General features: G+C 41.3%; 1 pseudogene across 1 annotated transcript in view; it reads left to right on the top strand.

Annotated features, from left to right (window-relative positions):
- The window catches only part of LOC309495688 (integrin alpha-M-like), a 264,013-nt pseudogene that overhangs the window by 231,126 nt on the left and 13,958 nt on the right, over window positions 1–18,929 (top strand). The gene's annotated exons all lie outside the window — the stretch shown is intronic.

The raw sequence follows: 18,929 nt of genomic DNA, 5'->3' as shown, positions 1-18,929 counted from the left end.
ACGTAATCTCCATTCTCTGTCCGAGTCCAGTGAAGAGCCTGCTAAAGCTTGAAGAACCTGCTAAAGCTGTGAGTGACACATACCCTCCATTCTCTGTCTGAGTCCAGTGAAGAACCTGCTCCCCGAACAAGAGAATGCTGAAGAGACTTTAAACTGTTTTTATTTATTTAATAAAGAACATATTTATTTTTAATTCTGTGTCTGCCTCCTTCGTGTCCTCGGTCAGCTCCTCAGGGGCGGTACGCAAGCAAGGGGTGGGCAGCCCGCTGGCGCTCACCCCGACCTGTGACATGAACCTTTAGTTTGGAGAATTAATGCAATGATTTGAGCAAATAAAAAAGGCTTGCTGCGGTTGTCAGTGTTACACAATGTTTAGCCGCTTACCGGTTACATCACTCTCCCACCACGGCACCGCCCCCCACCTTCATTTAGATTTTTTTAATAGTAATACAATAATCATTTAGAGAACAGATACTATATTAAAAACTGACTGAGTCTAATCAATTCAGCGTGAGCCGAACAGGAGTTTCAGCACTGACTGACAAGACGATAGCAAAAGATTTGGTTTCAAAGCGTAATCTAAATGTCAATGTTTTGGATTTAAACCCAATGATAAATGAGGCAATTTGTAAACTTTTCCTGATGAAGGTTGAAGCAGCCGGAGGTATCTTGTGTAGATTGCCATGCTTATTAATTTTGTTAATACAGTTGTCTAATTTGTTTTGTTAATAAAAATTATATGTATTTATGTGAGTTTGTCATTGTACTTTTTTGTTGTTGTGTTTTTCATTTAGAATAATAATTAACCCACCATTTAAGCAATTGCCGCCCCCGAGTTGCCGCTAATTCGAAAGTAAAATGCACACGGCCGCATGGGCATTCATAAGCGAATTAAAAGCGAAATGAAAAAGAAGGAATGTGTCGCATATTGATCAACCGGTGGGATACTTTCCTCACCATCACATCCATACAAACTAACTATCAGTTTGAGTTGTTGTAGGCCCAGTTAGTCTCACTGTATCATTAGCTATTTACTCTTTTCTCTCTCTTCTCAGGGCTCGGCCTGTGATGTCTGTATCTGCGCAGCTCAGTTTCAGTCCCAGTGAAATCAGTCCGAACGTCTTTGAATGCCCGAGTGAAGAAAAGTTTAATGCGTTTAATCTCACTTCGTGTTTCACAGTGAAGGAGCGGACCAGTAGCAGTGGTAACGTCAAAGACATCTCAGAGTCTCTGTCACATGAAGAGCATGGCCTCCGTATGTCTTACCCTCTCATCTCTCTCAGGATCTCTCGAGAAGAACCTGAATGTTTCTCTGAACCTGAATGTGGATGTGATGAGAAGAATCAATCGAGGATTCTTTGATCAGAGTGATCCGTCATCCAGGATTCTGCAGAAGTTCGTCCTGCTGGATTCTGGGAGCTCCTGTTTCGGATTCCCAATCTTCATGCCGGTACGCTTCATCTATCACAGCTTCAGCCAATCCCAGCAGCTTCGGTTTAACAGCAAATGTTGTGTTTGTTTTAGAGCTGCATTGCAGACATTGTGTCTCCACTGAAGATACAAATCAGTTTCTCACAAACCGAGATGCTTTCTGGAAACTCCACGTCTATCCTTGACATCCACAGCAGGACAGAGGAGTATGTCGAGGTGAGCTTAACACAATGTGTGATTTCGAATGAAAGTCACTTACAGTACACTGTAAAATCCCACAGTGATTCTAACTAACACTTTTTAGTTACCTTTACTTAATGTCTTAACTTAATTGTAAAAATATAGTAATCTGTACTATTCACATACTATGCCGTTTTCTACTCAGAAAACCCAAGTTATGATTAACTGATTGGTTTGACTGCTATTTTGTCAAGCAAATAATAATAATAATAATAATAATAATTGAGGTGGGGCAATTCTTAATAGACTTCAAACTCATTTCCTCCACTTCTGCAGTTATTTGCATTCACTCATTTCCCAAAGTCATCTTAAATGTTAAATTGTCAATACAACTAATACAATTTGAGAGAACATATAAGCTGACTTCATAAATTGATGTTGATTTTCTTAATGTTTTAGCTTGAACTCGTCATTATGGTGATCAGTGTTACCTTTGGTTGGAAACTTGGAACTTTATTAATATTATTGTAATTCTCTTCCTAATGATGCAGTGATGCAACAAGAAATCACAGTTTTTTTATTTCAAAATATTTTGCAATTGACCATGCTTGGTTCAACACACAAAGTTCAACATTCAGCATACAAAAAAAACAATGGTAACAATTTTATTTCAAAGTACATTATCAAGTACTCTCAGTTCTTTTTTAGTCACTAGAATTCTTGTGTAAGTGACCTATACTAAGCATTTTTCAGTACAACATACTATTCCTGTCACAGTTCTGTCACCCTTGTCTGGGTTTTCTCTTGGTTTAGTGACAGAGCTGTGACACTCCCGGTTTGTCATGTGTTTGTGTTAGTCTGGTCTGTTGTGAGCACATGGCTGTCATGTTATTTCCTTGTGCCATGTGCTCTCCTGTCTATTGTCTAGCCCGGGGGTCGGCAACCCGCATGTGGCTCTTAAGCGCCACCCTAGTGGCTCCCTGGAGCTTTTTCAAAAATATGAAAATGGAAAAAAGATTTTTTGTTTTAATATAATTTCTGTAGGAGGAAAAACATGACAAACATTCTTAACCCTTTCGCACGTACGATCACATCGGTGTGATTAGAACAGTCAGTGCATGACGTGATCAACTACTAAACTACTAAAAGAATGCGCATGCATCGCGTCTGAACGCGTTGTTGTCTTTGGAGCTCTATCGATTTGATTTATAATTCTTGATTTTTCTCTTTAAACTAACTTACAACGAACATTTTCTACTTTTCCTCACTGAGAAGCACTACTGCTCAAACCTCATAGTTACAACGCGGACTGTTGAGCAGACGCGCCTCAAGCCTATTAGTGATCCAACGCTGGATACTCTTATAGGTTACTCCCGTGGATCACGACTGAACGCGTCTTCTCCACACTCACTTACAAATAAACATTTTTTATTTATTTTTCGCCTATCGTGCGTCTACTCTACACCCTTACCACTAAAAATACGGATTATATCTAAGACTTCAGTCATAAATTAGTATTAATATTGATAGCATCACTGGTAGCGTCGTTGCTAACTTACTGTCCATCTGTTAAAATGGCGAATATATCAGATGTAAGTAGTCTACCTTTTGGTGCAGGTGAGGACACATTTGAGCTGCACGCACTACAGTCTGAGCTGGAAGCTGTTGAGAAACAGATCCACGACCTTTTAGTGAGACAAGCCGAGCTAAGAGACCGGCGGTTAGCTCTTGAAACATCACGCGCCGATGCACACAAATCAGTGATTAACGTTACTAACCCGCTGACTCCGACCTCGTCTACTCCGTGTGTTTCTCAACATCGGTCCCGAGCGCCGAGGTCGCGATCAGCCATGGTCTCGTTCACTCCGGCACTCCGGACTGCTTCCCACGTACCGACTAGGGCATGAAAAGTTTAGTAGATTATTCCCGCTAAATGAATGGTTAATGTCATGGTGTTATGTGCAGAAACTGCTCTTTGTAAATAATTGGAATCTGTTTTGGGAGCGTCCTAGGCTTTACCGTGCTGATGGCTTACACCCAAGCAGATTCGGAGCAGATCTTCTGTCGGATAACATCTCCAAAATGTTAAATACCTTTTGACTAGTAACCAAAAGTCCAAATCATAGTCTCTGCTGCCCCAATTTAACTGATATAAATACTAGTGTAGAATATTGCATAGAAACCGTGTCTATTCCTCGTTTAGTGAGATCAAATAATAAATCTACTGCAGGATCTAGGAAAAATCTAATTGTTATTAAAACAGAAAATGTTGCTATTAGTAAACAAAAACAATTTCTAAAGCTAGGTCTTCTAAACATTAGATCACTCACACCTAAGGCAGTTATTGTAAATGAAATGGTCACAGATAATAGCTTCGATGTACTTTGCCTTACTGAAACCTGGCTTAAACCAAATGATTATTTCGGTCTAAATGAGTCTGCTCCTCCTGGATACTCCTATAAGCATGAGCCCCGTCTGATTGGTCGTGGCGGCGGTGTTGCAACAATCTATAGAGATATTCTCAATGTTACTCAGAAAACGGGTTATAAGTTTATTTCGTTTGAAGTACTTGTACTAAATGTTACGCTCTTAGATGTTAGAAAAACATCCCTATTATCTCAAGCCTTGGCTACCGTATATAGACCGCCTGGGCCTTACGCTGATTTCCTAAAAGAGTTTGCAGATTTTCTCTCAGATCTATTAGTCAATGTCGATAAAGCATTAATTGTTGGAGATTTTAACATACACGTAGATAATCCAAATGATGCGTTAGGGGCTGCGTTTACAGATTTATTAAATTCATTTGGGGTCAAGCAAAACGTCACCGGATCGAACCGATCCAACCGATATAGATATTATACCGCAAAGTGATGAAGTCACTGACCATTACATGATAACTTGCATATTACGTACTGCTGTAATATGTCATGCGGCGCCGCGTTATCAACCAGGCAGAACAATCCTTCCATCCACCATAGATAATTTCTCAAATAGCTTATCTGATCTGTCTCAGCTGCTGCCTGAACCCAAACAAACAGATGAACTAGAAGAACTAACTAGCACTATGAGCACCATTCTTTCTAAATTAAAAAAGGTCAGAGAAAAAATTAAAGCACCATGGTACAACAATACTACGCATGTTCTAAAGAGAGAAACCCGTATTTTAGAGCGTAAATGGAAACAAACTAATTTAGAGGTCTTTAGAATCGCGTGGAAAAAAAGCGGCCAGGGCTGAGCACCTCCGCAAACTAATAGGAAATAACCAAAATAATCCAAGGTTTTTATTTAACACCGTGGCTAGACTAACAAATAAACAGACGTCACCCGAACAAAATATCCCGTTACAGTTTAGTAGTAATGATTTTATGAAGTTCTTCACTGAGAAAATAGAAAGCATCAGAACCACAATTGTAAACGTTCAATCTTCAATTGCGCCTTATAATTCAGCCTCAATTATCACCCCGCAAGAACAATTACAGTGCTTTACAACTATAGAACAAAAAGAGTTAAATAAACTTATCACTTCATCTAAAACAACAACATGTTTATTAGATCCTATACCAACTAAGCTACTGAAAGAAGTGTTACCTGTAGTGGAAGAGCCTCTCCTCAATATTATTAACTCGTCTTTATCTTTAGGTCATGTTCCAAGAACATTTAAACTGGCAGTTATAAAACCTCTCATTAAGAAACCACAATTAGATCATAATAACCTAGCAAATTTCACCTAGACCCATTTCAAATCTTCCATTTATGTCTAAAATATTGGAAAAAGTGGTGTCTGCTCAATTGTGTTCTTTCTTGCAAGAAAATGATATCTATGAAAAGTTTCAGTCAGGATTCAGGCCGCACCATAGCACTGAAACTGCGCTCGTTAAAATCACAAATGGTTTACTTTTAACTTCTGACCAAGGCTGTATCTCAATACTAGTTTTACTTGATCTTAGTGCTGCGTTTGATACTATAGATCACACAATACTCTTAGATCGACTACAAAATTATACTGGTGTTCAAGGACAAGCATTAAGCTGGTTCAGATCATACTTATCTGACCGCTACCATTTTGTCTATTTAAATGGAGAAAAATCGATCATAACTCCAGTAAACTATGGAGTGCTGCAGGGATCTGTGTTAGGCCCTCTATTATTCTCAGTATATATGATGCCACTTGGAAATATTATAAGGAAACATGGAATTAGTTTCCATTGTTATGCTGATGACACTCAAATATATATTTCATCACGGCCAGATGAAAACGCTAAATTATCCAAATTGACAGAGTGTGTTAAAGATATAAAAGATTGGATGACGCGTAATTTTCTTTTATTAAATCCAGACAAAACAGAGGTACTACTTATCGGTTCAAAAAAACGCCCACAAAACCTCTCACAATACAACTTTAACATCGTAGGATGTCCTGTTACTTTATCCTCTACAGTAAAAGACCTGGGTGTTATACTCGATTGCAACCTGTCTTTCGAAAATCATATTTCATATGTTACAAAAACTGCCTTTTTCCACCTTAGAAACTTTGCTAAGCTACGTAACATGCTATCAGTTTCTGATGCAGAAAAGTTAGTTCATGCATTCATGACCTCGAGACTAGATTATTGTAATGCTTTATTTGCCGGTTGTCCTGCATCCTCAATAAACAAGCTACAGTTAGTCCAAAATGCAGCTGCTAGAGTTCTTACTAGATCAAGAAAATATGATCATATAACACCGATTTTATCATCACTGCATTGGTTACCTATAAAGTTCCATATTAATTACAAGGTATTGCTACTGACTTATAAAGCCCTAAACGGCTTAGCTCCAGTCTATTTAACGGATCTTCTATCGCCCTATAATCCATCGCGCTCTTTAAGATCACTTAATTCAAGGCTTTAGGTCATACCTAGGATATCCAGAACCACCAAAGGAGGGAGAGCATTTTCACATTTAGCTCCAAAACTCTGGAATAGTCTTCCTGATAGTGTTCGTTGCTCATGTGACCTCTGTGTAATGTCTCCTGCCTGATAGAATCTCCCAGACACCGTCAGGTTTGTGGTAACAGCAGGTTTATTCCACATCTGCATCTGCATTCATGACAAAGGATAACAATCGTAGTCATCTCATGTGGACAAACAGCGCATGCTCTATCTCAGGGGAAATCCTCCGTTGCTTTTAGGATTACCCATATGTAAGCTTTACACAAAAGTAAAGTACAGTTTGACACATTGATTTGATCGTATAGTGGATTTTAACTCATATAAACAAAATAATTAAAACAAACCAAATTGTCCCTCTTAATCTTACAATGAGGAAATAACATAAAATTATGTAATTATACAGATTTCCTACAGTTACCTTTCCATTTTATGTTAACAGTTATGTGTAAACAATTATGTAACTTCATTACAATTCAACATACAAGAGGCAGATAAACAGCAGAAAATACCTCAATCTCATGTTCAAACATTACAACGTTTTATAACAACATATGATAATAACATACCTGCATTCATGACAAAGGATAACAATCGTAGTCATCTCATGTGGACAAACAGCGCATGCTCTATCTGGAAAGACGGCATCATATTAAAGTTAGCTAGCTATATTGGAGAGACTTTCTATCGGCTATAAAACACATAACCAGATGGTTGACTTCATCTACAACACATATTATTCAATCAAAAAAATCTAGCTTAACTTTTACATGCTTTTCAAGTGAGTTAACATTGTTTAGTCCACGGACATTCACAGACACCTTACCTCAGGGGAAATCCTCCGTTGCTTTGAGGATTACCCATAATCCTTCGTCATTACTAGCGTTCGCTGCAGTTACACTTTTATGACAGCAGGTGGCACAATAATCCCATTTAGTAGGATTTAACATGAATCTTAACTATGTTACATACACCCCCCTTAAATCCTGCTAAATTGGGGCACAATAATAAAAAAAATAAAAAAAATAAAATAAAAAGAAATGAAACAAAATTTTCTTTTTCATTAGATACCAAACAGTTGTTACGTACTAGGAGCATAATGCGTTTCAAGTCAGTTAGAAACTTTCCACCTGGGAATATGTCAATAAGGGGGTAGCTAAGCCCCATACCAACAAAGACATAAAAGATGCCGTGTACACCTCTCATATTGTAAACATTGCTCAATAGCAGATTCTTGTCAAATACCTCAGATAAACTAGTGCAAAAACTCTTATGACATATTGCTTGTGTATCTATCCAGAAAACATGTTCCTCACAAAAGAAAACAAAGAATCAACTGTTGAAGCTGAGTCATCTACAACCTGTTCATTCATTTCACAAATTAGTCGAACTGGAGGCTTAACAGATCTACCTGCCCTAGTGCAGAGTGGAGGTGGCTGTTTGCAAACTACGTGGTCCTGTGTGAATGCACCTGGCTGTGCGTCACTTGCATATTCAGGGGAGGAGACACAATGAGCTCTTTCTACTGAGGGTGGGGAGGGTCCTACCTCAGACACCACAGATTCTACAGGGGGGCCAGGGGAAAGTTATTGCTCAGCAGATTTTGATGAAACAGGGGTTTGCAAAATCTCACTCACAGCATGTGGGACTACATTCACTTCAGTCTCTGAGGGAGAGGCACTCACAGCTACAACAAGTGAGCAATTGGGATGGTTAGTTGTAGCATCCTCACCATTAGCCTCATCCATTTGCAGTAACCACTCAAGTGTCTTTGTCTCACTGTCCTGCACGTCAACAGGAACCACAGGGTCACTTTGTCCACTTTCATTATCTGATGAACAGCTTGACTCTAGAACGTCGTGACCTCCTGCTGGGAGGAAATTCACTGGGAGTAGGAGGTTTCTGTGAACAACTTTTTCTCTGGATGTCACTGGGTCACTGATACAGTAGACATTGATTCCAGGTTTCACAGACTTAACTTCATAAACTGTGGATTCCCACTTGTCTGCAATTTTCCTCTTCCCTCTCTCACCACGATTTGCAAGCAAGACTCTGTCACCAACAGTGAGGGGAGACCCTTTTGCTTTGCGGTTGTAGTTCTTTGCCTGTCGAGCCTGCTCTGTCCGACTGTTTTCATAGGCAATGCGTGCCGCTTCAGACAGGTCACGTTTCAAGTTAGAGACAAACTCACGGTGGCTAACGACAGCATCGCTGGGGAGGGTGTGCTGGAACAAAACATCCACAGGCAGACGTGGAATCCTCCCAAACATGAGAAAGAAGGGGGCAAAACCTGTTGTCTCATGCTCAGTGCAATTGTAGCAGAATGTCAGCATCTGAAGCATTTGTGGCCACCTGGCTTTGGAATGGGCAGGCAGGGCCCTTATCATGTTCCCAAGAGTCCTGTTGTACCGCTCAACAACTCCATTTCCCATCGGATGGTATGGGGTGGTATGCGATTTCTGGATACCAGCCATCTCCAGGAGCTCTTTAATGAGTTGGCTCTCAAAATTGGCTCCCTGGTCCGAGTGGATGCGTTTTGGGAAGCCATATATACAAAAGAAGTCATTCCACAGACGACGGGCAACCTGCTTTGCTGACTGATTCTTACAGGGGAATGCATGCGACAGTTTCGAAAAGTGGTCCGTAACAACTAAAACATCCACACACTTCTTGTCCGACTGCTCAGCAGTCCAAAAGTCGATGCACACAAGTTCCATTGGCTCAGAGGTGCAAATGCTTTCAAGAGGGGCACGGTCATTGGGCTCTGGGGTCTTTCCAACCACACAGCGAAAGCAGTTCCTCACATGGTTGATGATGTCATGTTCCATCCCTGTCCAAAAGAATCTCTGCCTGGCAAGAGAGAGTGTGCGAGCCTGTCCCTGATGACCAGCTGAATCGTGAAGGCCGGAGAGAACCTGGCCCTTGAGGGAGTCTGGAACAACAAACTGGTGGATTGCCATGTTCATTTGCCTGTCTTTCTTTACTTTGTACAACATGCCGTTTTTGATGGAGAGCTTTGCCCAGTGTCTCAACATTTTCATCACTCCACGAGACTCACTGGCACGTTCACGTCGAGTGGGCCTCCTGTGACGCTGGATGTAAAAGAGAACTCTGCCCAAGATGTCATCCTGTTCTTGAAGATTAACCAGTTCACTCCTTGGTAGAGAGGCATTCTGGTCGACACTGACTAGTTGAGGAATAGCTGGTCCCGTGCCTCTCACTCGGCTAACACCTCCAGAGTCATGCGCCTCTAGCACAGCTGACACATCCTGCAGGGAGAGGGACCCTTGAGGGGGGGGCGGGGTGACAGCATCATCTATGGGCTGATCAACAACAAACTGGCAGTTAGCAGCAGTATATCTAAATGCATCTTGTACTGTCTCATCCACCATTCCACCCACTTGGTTCAGCAATGATGCATAAGGTTCACTTACAAGACGATGGCCTATGCATGACTGGACAAATGGCTCTCTACTTAGTGCGTCTGCAACCACATTCTTTGGGCCAGGGACATAGCGCAGATCAAAACTGTATGCTGCGAGCTTTGAGACCCATCTCTGTTCACATGCATCTAACCTAGGTTTGGTCAAGATGTATGTTAACGGATTATTATCCGTCCAGACTGTGAACCGTCGTCCTTTCAGCCAGTGGCTAAACTTGTCGCAGACCGCCCATTTAAGAGCGAGAAACTCCAGGCGATGTGCTGGATAGTTCAGCTGGGAGTGCGATAGAGTTTTGCTGGCGAACGCCACTGGTCTGGCAACATTACCATCAGGAGGCAACTGTGAGAGGACGGCTCCTAGGCCATCAAAGGAGGCATCAACAGCGAGGATGAATGGTGCATTAAAGTCTGGATGGGCCAAGGTGACACTATGCACAAGCTCATGTTTTAAAGTTTTGAATGCTTCCCTGCACTCAACAGTCCAGTCAGCTGGAGACAGTCTAACATTGCCCTTCTTGAATTTTGGTTTATGACCTCTCCCTCTTTTGTGTGGTGTAGCAGGCTCAGCCACAAGGTTGAACAATGGCTTAGCTTTAGCAGAACATCCCTCGATGAAATGGTGATAGTAAAGAACCATTCCCAAGAAAGATCTGATTTTCTTAGCACTTGGTGTCTTCATATCAGATTCCATCAGATCAGCTTCCTGCACATCATTTATAGCTTGCACTTTACTCGGGTCTGTCTTAACACCATCTCCACATATAATGTGTCCTAAGAACTTAACAGACCGGTGAAGGAAGTAGCACTTCTTAGGTGAGAGCTTCAAATTGTTGGCAGCAAGACGTGAGAAAATCATTTGCAGACGGTCAAGTGCAATCTGTTCAGACGGCGCAAAGACCATAAGGTCATCCAGATAACATAACAGGCTTGTAAAGTTCTCATCACCAAAGATGGCCATCATCATTCGCATAAAGGTCGCAGGACTGTTTGTCAGGCCCTGGGGCATCCTATTATATTCATGGAGGCCAAATGGGGAGGAAAACGCTGTGAACTTTTTGTCGTCTTCATGCATTCTGACGTTGTAGAACCCTGACGTGAGGTCCATTGTTGAAAAGAACACATTGCCACCAAGTGCAGCGAGGGCATCTGTCTGATGAGGCAAGGGATGTGCGTCTTTCACTGTTCTTGCATTCAACCACCTGAAGTCATTACAGATGCGAAGATCACCACTTTGCTTGACAACTAGGACGAGAGGAGATGAATACTCGCTCTGAGACTTTCGGATTATCCCCAATTCCTCCATTTCATTTAGAGCAGTCCGAAGCTTGTCATAATGGCATGGTGGAACCCGCCTGTATGGAAGTCTGAAGGGCTTGTCATCCACTAGGCGGATTCTGTGTACAAAATCTGTTGCATCACCACAATCCATTTTGTGCCTCGAAAAGATGGACTCATACTGCTCAATGATCCGCAGCAGTTTATCCTTCCACTCAGGGGAAACTTCACAAGAAGAAAGGTTCAAATCCTGCAAGCCCATGTCAGTCAAAATTTGTGATATTTCATCCTCTGACCTAGGTGCCGGTGATGAGCTCTGTGTGAACTGTGCACTGGATTGGATGTGATTTGGCTCAGGAAAGTCCTGCACAGAAAGACAGGGTGACACATCTGCAACTTTTGCATTTCTTTTAAGGATGAGTGGCTTTTCAGTAGGATTTACTATTTTGACTGGAACCCAGCCATCTCCCCATAATGAGGTGACAATTCTCCCCACTAGAATTTGAGCAGGTCTGGCTTTGGACTGAGTGGGCTCGATGGTGACTGTACTTCCCACTGCAGAAACATCAGATGCAGGGAGTTTAGCCCACACCAAATGTTCAGACATAGGTTGTAGTGTGACACATCTCTTGAGCTTTGCTGTGCCAATTTTAAGCGGCGTTGCTCCACATTTGTCTGAGCAGGACAACAGAGATATCAAATTGGGCAAGTTATCAGCATGGGCACTACTTACTGGGGACGTGATATTTTGGCTCTCAACAGTGTCTTTCATCTGTGAAATTAGCCACTTGATGGCGTTACTGCCAAGGATCATGTCATCGGTTTGGCCTGGCACCACTAGAACAGGAATTATCACCTTATAGCCATAAACTGATGCAGTGAGGTCATACATGGCAGAAGGTGTGACCAGATGACCCCCACAGCCAACAATAACAAAGTCCTCAGCAGTTTTCACTTCAATGTTAGGAATAGATTGCGAAAGTTTTTTGTTGGCTGTTTCACTTAGAGTGCACGCCATAGAGCCACTATCCAGCAGTGCTCGAAGAACCTGACCACTATCAGTAGACACCTCTGTGTAGAATAGGCTATCAGTTTTTGAAAGCCTTTGCAAGCCTTGCACAATCAGTGTTTTTTGCGGTGGCACTACGCTGCTGTAGGCGTGACACAATGTTTCATAATCATTAATGTCTGACAAATCCAAGGTGGGAGGCTCACTCACTTGATCTGCGCTGTCCTCCCTTGTGCGCAGATCATTCAGTTTCCCTGCTGCAAATGTGGAGAAGGACGTCTCCCCTCCGGGCAGTTGAGTCTTGAATGGCCAGGTAAGTGACAAAGGAAACACAGTCCGTTCTCCCGGCAGTGTGTGAGGGCAGAGTGTGAGCTGTCATTACATATGGAACATGGCATGTCTCTTAAGCCCTCAATCTGTGGAAGTCTGCTGTTGGTATTTGATTTTTTATTGGCTCGAGCATAACCTGGGCCCTGAAGCAAAACTTTCTCTAACATTCCAATCAACCTCTCTAGAGTGGAGGTGTCTTGACTTATAGCTGGTTTCTGTTCTGGGACGTCTGAAACTAATGGAGTGTTAGGGCTAACCTCGACTTTGTTCATGCTGATTTGTCTACTCCTTTCAGTAGAAGACCTGAGTCCCTTCTCCAGGTGGTATTCATCTAGCACTTCCTGAACCTCACGAGCTGACCATTTATCAATCGTCTTGGACCTAAAGGTAAGAGCTAAATCTCTACTGGGGCAATGTCTGATGAACATACGTGTGACTTCAACACTGGGGTTGTCAAACGTTTTACCCTGCTCTCTAAGGCAGCTAGCAGTATCATCAGCAGCTCTGTTCAGTCTGAGCCAGTACTCATAGGGGTCTTCCTGGTCATTTGGCAGTGTAGAATAAAAGTCAGCTAGGGGCATTGAGGAGCAATGGCTTGAGCCAAAATGTTTGCGCAGGAGCCCATAGATGGCCTGTGGGTTATTCTGGACATCAATTTCACCATTTCTTATCCCAAATCTTACAATATCCTTTGCTCTGCCTCTCAAATGAACAATGATTTCCTCAGCTTGATTTTCCAGCTGAACATTGCTTTTTTTGACGTAATTTTTCATTAATTCCTCCCATTCATCGACAGCCAGTGCATCTGAGCTCTCTCCTCGGAAAACTGGTGGGTCTTTGACTTCTCTCCGTGTGACAAGCTGGACTTGGGAGAGATCTAGCGTGTTGACAGGTAAAGAGGCTTTTGTATTGCATGTTTCTTCATGGCTTTCATGCACAGTAGCTATAGGGCTAGTTGTGTTGAGATGTGACATAATGCTATCAGCCAGCTGCTTCCCTATCTGCTGCACAATGGTGCTCATTTGATCAGCCAGTCTCACATCATCAGGGGGAGGGTTAGGAACTGATGTACTAGTGCACTGTGGTGGTTGTAACTCAATCATAGGCTGACTTTGGGTTGCCATTACTTCCCTATGTCTAAAAGGACAGTGAACAGAATCTTCACCAAAATATGTCTTATCCCCCCCTTGATGGTCACCCAATGAGAATGGAACAGGTGTGCTATGTAGCCCTCTACCTCTACCAATACCTAGGGGAGTCATTTCAGAGGTAGTGAATTTACTGAAACTCATAATGGGACCCTTACTCAAACAAAATGACAGTTTTTAAGTAAATATGGCTGTTAATAACTAAATAAACCTGCCAATCAAATACACTAACGGAGGAAGTTCAGCTCCACAATGATGCAGCGGCAAGAAGACATCAGTCCCGGTCCGGCGTAGTCATGGACGGATCACGGCACCAATGTGACCTCTGTGTAATGTCTCCTGCCTGATAGAATCTCCCAGACACCGTCAGGTTTGTGGTAACAGCAGGTTTATTCCACATCTGCATCTGCATTCATGACAAAGGATAACAATCGTAGTCATCTCATGTGGACAAACAGCGCATGCTCTATCTCAGGGGAAATCCTCCGTTGCTTTTAGGATTACCCATATGTAAGCTTTACACAAAAGTAAAGTACAGTTTGACACATTGATTTGATCGTATAGTGGATTTTAACTCATATAAACAAAATAATTAAAACAAACCAAATTGTCCCTCTTAATCTTACAATGAGGAAATAACATAAAATTATGTAATTATACAGATTTCCTACAGTTACCTTTCCATTTTATGTTAACAGTTATGTGTAAACAATTATGTAACTTCATTACAATTCAACATACAAGAGGCAGATAAACAGCAGAAAATACCTCAATCTCATGTTCAAACATTACAACGTTTTATAACAACATATGATAATAACATACCTGCATTCATGACAAAGGATAACAATCGTAGTCATCTCATGTGGACAAACAGCGCATGCTCTATCTGGAAAGACGGCATCATATTAAAGTTAGCTAGCTATACTGGAGAGACTTTCTATCGGCTATAAAACACATAACCAGATGGTTGACTTCATCTACAACACATATTATTCAATCAAAAAAATCTAGCTTAACTTTTACATGCTTTTCAAGTGAGTTAACATTGTTTAGTCCACGGACATTCACAGACACGTTACCTCAGGGGAAATCCTCCGTTGCTTTGAGGATTACCCATAATCCTTCGTCATTACTAGCGTTCGCTGCAGTTACACTTTTATGACAGCAGGTGGCACAATAATCCCATTTAGTAGGATTTAACATGAATCTTAACTATGTTACACTCAGACTCGCTCTCCCAGTTTAAAACTAGATTAAAGTCGCATCTCTTCAGCCAGGCATTCATATAATATTTTTAATCTTACAGTTCAAATTACAATCCGGCCTCTAGTTAATAAACGCCAGAGGAGAACTGGCCCCCGACTGAGCCTGGGTTCTCCCAAGGTTTTTTTTCTCCATTGGGTCACCTGATGGAGTTTTAGGACACCATTAGGTCACTTGATGGAGTTTTTCGGTTCCTTGCCACTGTTGCCTTTGGCTTGCTCAGTTGGGGATATTCTGGGGATATCTAATTTGATTTTATCAATCAAAAAATTCCACTAGAAACAAACCTTGTTGTATTATTTTAATTTAATACTGTGAAGCTGCTTTGATACAATCTGTATTGTGAAAAGCGCTATACAAATATACTTGACTTGACTTGACTTAAATTCAAATGTGCTCTCGTGCGTTGGCTGGCGCTGAGCCAGAGACAGGCGCGCTCAGAGCTGTCATATATCACAACTTTTCAGTGTTTTCAACCACATAATATTTATTTTAGGTTTCAGACATATAAAGTACTAAAAAAACAATACATTTAGAGTTTGTAAAATACACACTGATGTTAAAGGAAGAGGCAATAATAATCCTTTCCATTATAATTAGACACGTTTTATTCATATCAGATACACATTTTGTAAGTAACTTTAAAGTTTACTCTATTCTTCTTCCAGTTCACCAGCCACTTACTTTTATGTATTTCGGGAGAAGTGGATGAATTCACGTGTTGTAAATCCAACAGATCCGATTCTCTGAACTGCGTCTGCGGCACAAACTAAGATGGCGGCGCCCATCGCGCATACAGCTCAACTAACGCGATCGTTATAAAGGTGTTTAAACAACAAAACACTTCCACTTGCATATATATGACAATCGGAATATCAGATATTTCATGCCATATCTAACAAATTTGTGAATATTTTGAATAAAAAATGGAAAATGACATAAAAGCAGATCATCATTCATTCAGCTCTGTTGTTGCTGCAGCGTGTCACCCTGCTCCAATGACGCGTCACACGCAATGACGCGTCACCATGGAAACCATAAAGTGACGTTCTAAATCAGGGGTTTTCAAAGTGGGGGCTGCCAGGGGGCGCCAGGGGGGCCGCAGCAAGTTGAAAAAAAAAAAGCGGAATAAAATATTTGCTAATATGAGTATTGTTATGAAATAACATTATAATAATTTGTTGCATAGCCTATCTGAATATTATACCTCTAATGCTAATCTTTTAGAGATGAACTGATTGATCGGCTAGTGACAAGCTGATTTTCACGTGATTTTCAGTCTGACATATGCCAATTCAAATGCACTCGGGCGCCGCATGAATAACATCGCGCAACATCAGCATCACACATGCACACAGAACGCACATGTAGGAAACCTTGTGAATTACGGCCGTTTCAGACCGCGAGCTGCGCGTAAGCTGCACGGTTTTTTTTTCGGCGTGCATGTTCAGTGAGTGCATTCACACCGCGAGCAGGAGCAGCGCGTGAGCGTCAAGCAGGAGCGTCGCATGAACAGTAGTGAAGTGAAGAAAATGAAGACCAAAATATTTATCGAAATTGGATCTATTTAAACTTGTTTTTATTAATCAGTTTGGGTAAAAGTGGTGTTTTACTATAGATAGATAGATAGATAGATAGAAAATAAAGATGTTTTATTTATTTATTTCTACATGTGCCGCAGTATTGTCGATGGGTTCAGTAACACATTCTGCAAAAGGGGGGCCTTGGCCAGAACCTAGTGGTATTTGGGGGGCCTTGGCATGGAAAAGTTTGGGAACCCCTGTTCTAAATAACGGTCGCCTTGAAAAACTCACGTTGGGGGGTCAGTCAGAATATTTTAAGTTTTTCAACGTTGTAAAAATAATACACGAATAAATAAAACGAAACATAATACATTAAAATTATAATGGAAGTTAAACTTAAAGCACCATCGTACAGCAGAGTAGTCACGTGGTGCGTCATTCTCTCCAGGATGCGCTGCAGGGAAATCATGAATGCTCATTATGTATTTGTAGCCTACTTATCATTTTGATACTAGGGGGCTAATAAAGCTAATATAGACACTTACAGCATGTGTTGCCATCATTATAAGGCTTATATAAGGCTTTTAATTTTTTTGCGGCTCCAGACAGATTTTTGATTTATTTTTAGGTCCAGTATGGCTCTTTCAACATTTTGGGTTGCCGACCCCTGGTCTAGCCCCTCCCATCTTGTTATCTGATTATTTGTTAATTTGTCCCACCTGTCCTTCTCGTTACCTTCCTTGTTTGTTCCCCTATTTAGCCTCCCAGTGTTTGTAGTCCTGTGCTGGTTTGTTTGTCCAAGTTACCTGTTCCTGGTGTTTCCTTCCCGCTTGCTATCTGAGTTTTTGAGTTTTGTACCTTGTCTGCCAGTGACTAATAAATTTCCTCTGCATTTGAATCCTCGTCTCACGTTCAACTATTCCGTGACAATTCCTATTTCACTTTTTTTTTAAGGCATTAGGTTTGCATGCTTTTTTAAGTAAGTCTAACTAATTCGATTTTACAGTGTATATAGATGCAATAAATGCTTTTAGATACTACTGTACACTTAAAGTGCTTTACAATGGGATCGGTATCTGTCCTCAGCCACCACCAGTGTGCAGCATCAGCCTGAATGATGCGACAGCAGACACTATAGGTGGAGAGGAGATCATCCAGTATAGAGATAGAGCCCATTTTGTGGAAGATGACTGATCAGAGCCAATGAGGGAATTTGACCAGGACACCGAGGTTGTACCCCTACTCTTTACAAGTGCCATGGGATTTTTTTTTTATGACCACACAGAGTTGGTTTAATGACCTAGGTTTAACATTTCATCCGAAGTATGGTGCCTATTTCTGAAGTTCCTAAACATAATTTCAGGAGGAGTGAACCTATCTAATCTTTCAATTTACCGCCGGAGCATATAAGCAGCCGCTCACCTTGCTCTGGCATCAGCTGTTTTGGCATCCCTCCACTTCCCCAACTCGAATTAATACCAACATAAAATAATTTAGGCATCTTGCTACCAGACTCATCTTCCAAGCATTAGTAGTCCCACTGGGGGATATATCTAAGCTTGAGTTGATCTTAGAGATCTAACCTTGAGCCCCTCCACTGCGGACAGCAAGCCAAATACATTAATTAAACTTATTATCTTAAAGATTATATGGGCAAACAAACTCGTGAAACATTATATGGTCCCATCACTACACTGGATTGTTAGGACCCGCACAGAACAGAGGGTGAGCAGCGCCCCCTGCTGGCCTCACTAACACCTCTTCCAGCTGCAACCTAGTTTTAGGTTTATTAGGTTGTTGCTAATACACCGCTATATCAGATATTTACAATAACAATTGCAGAAGAAATAATATTACTATGTCAAGAAATCCATTTCAGTAATACATTATATACATAATACATAGTTTACTGTATCAACATAGAACTCATGTTTAATGTGAGTTTTGTCTTTACATCTACTATAATACAATATATATTAGTCCCAAGATTATTCATGTCAGTGAATAAATACATAGATCCGCAATCACTATTTGTATTCCCTAGTGGTCTGGTGGTAGAACTTTTGTTAAGCATGTCAGAGGTTATGGGCTCTAATCTGCCCTAAGAATAGAGTCTCTGCAACAGTGAAAAGCGATAAACTGAAGTGCTCATCTGAGAGTGAAGAGAACGTTCCTTCGCTCAGCATAATTTCAAAAGCAACCCATTCCAGTGCCAGATTGCCTCGTTTAACACAGACGAACGTCAGTTGGATATGTTTAATTTGCATGAGGTACATCGATATAGCAAGATGTTTCAGAGTGGTGGGGAAAATATCGACCCTGGCAAAAAGTAGTGGGGACATGTCCCACACGCAAATTACACCTATGTTGACGTCAACAAAATACGGCCAAAATTAA

The sequence above is a fragment of the Leuciscus leuciscus genome, assembly GCF_965113295.1.
Source record: "Leuciscus leuciscus genome assembly, chromosome: 3".
In the NCBI taxonomy this organism is placed as follows: domain Eukaryota; kingdom Metazoa; phylum Chordata; class Actinopteri; order Cypriniformes; family Leuciscidae; genus Leuciscus; species Leuciscus leuciscus.
The sequence above is the reverse complement of the archived record's forward strand: the minus strand, read 5'-3'. Positions and strand labels throughout refer to the sequence as shown.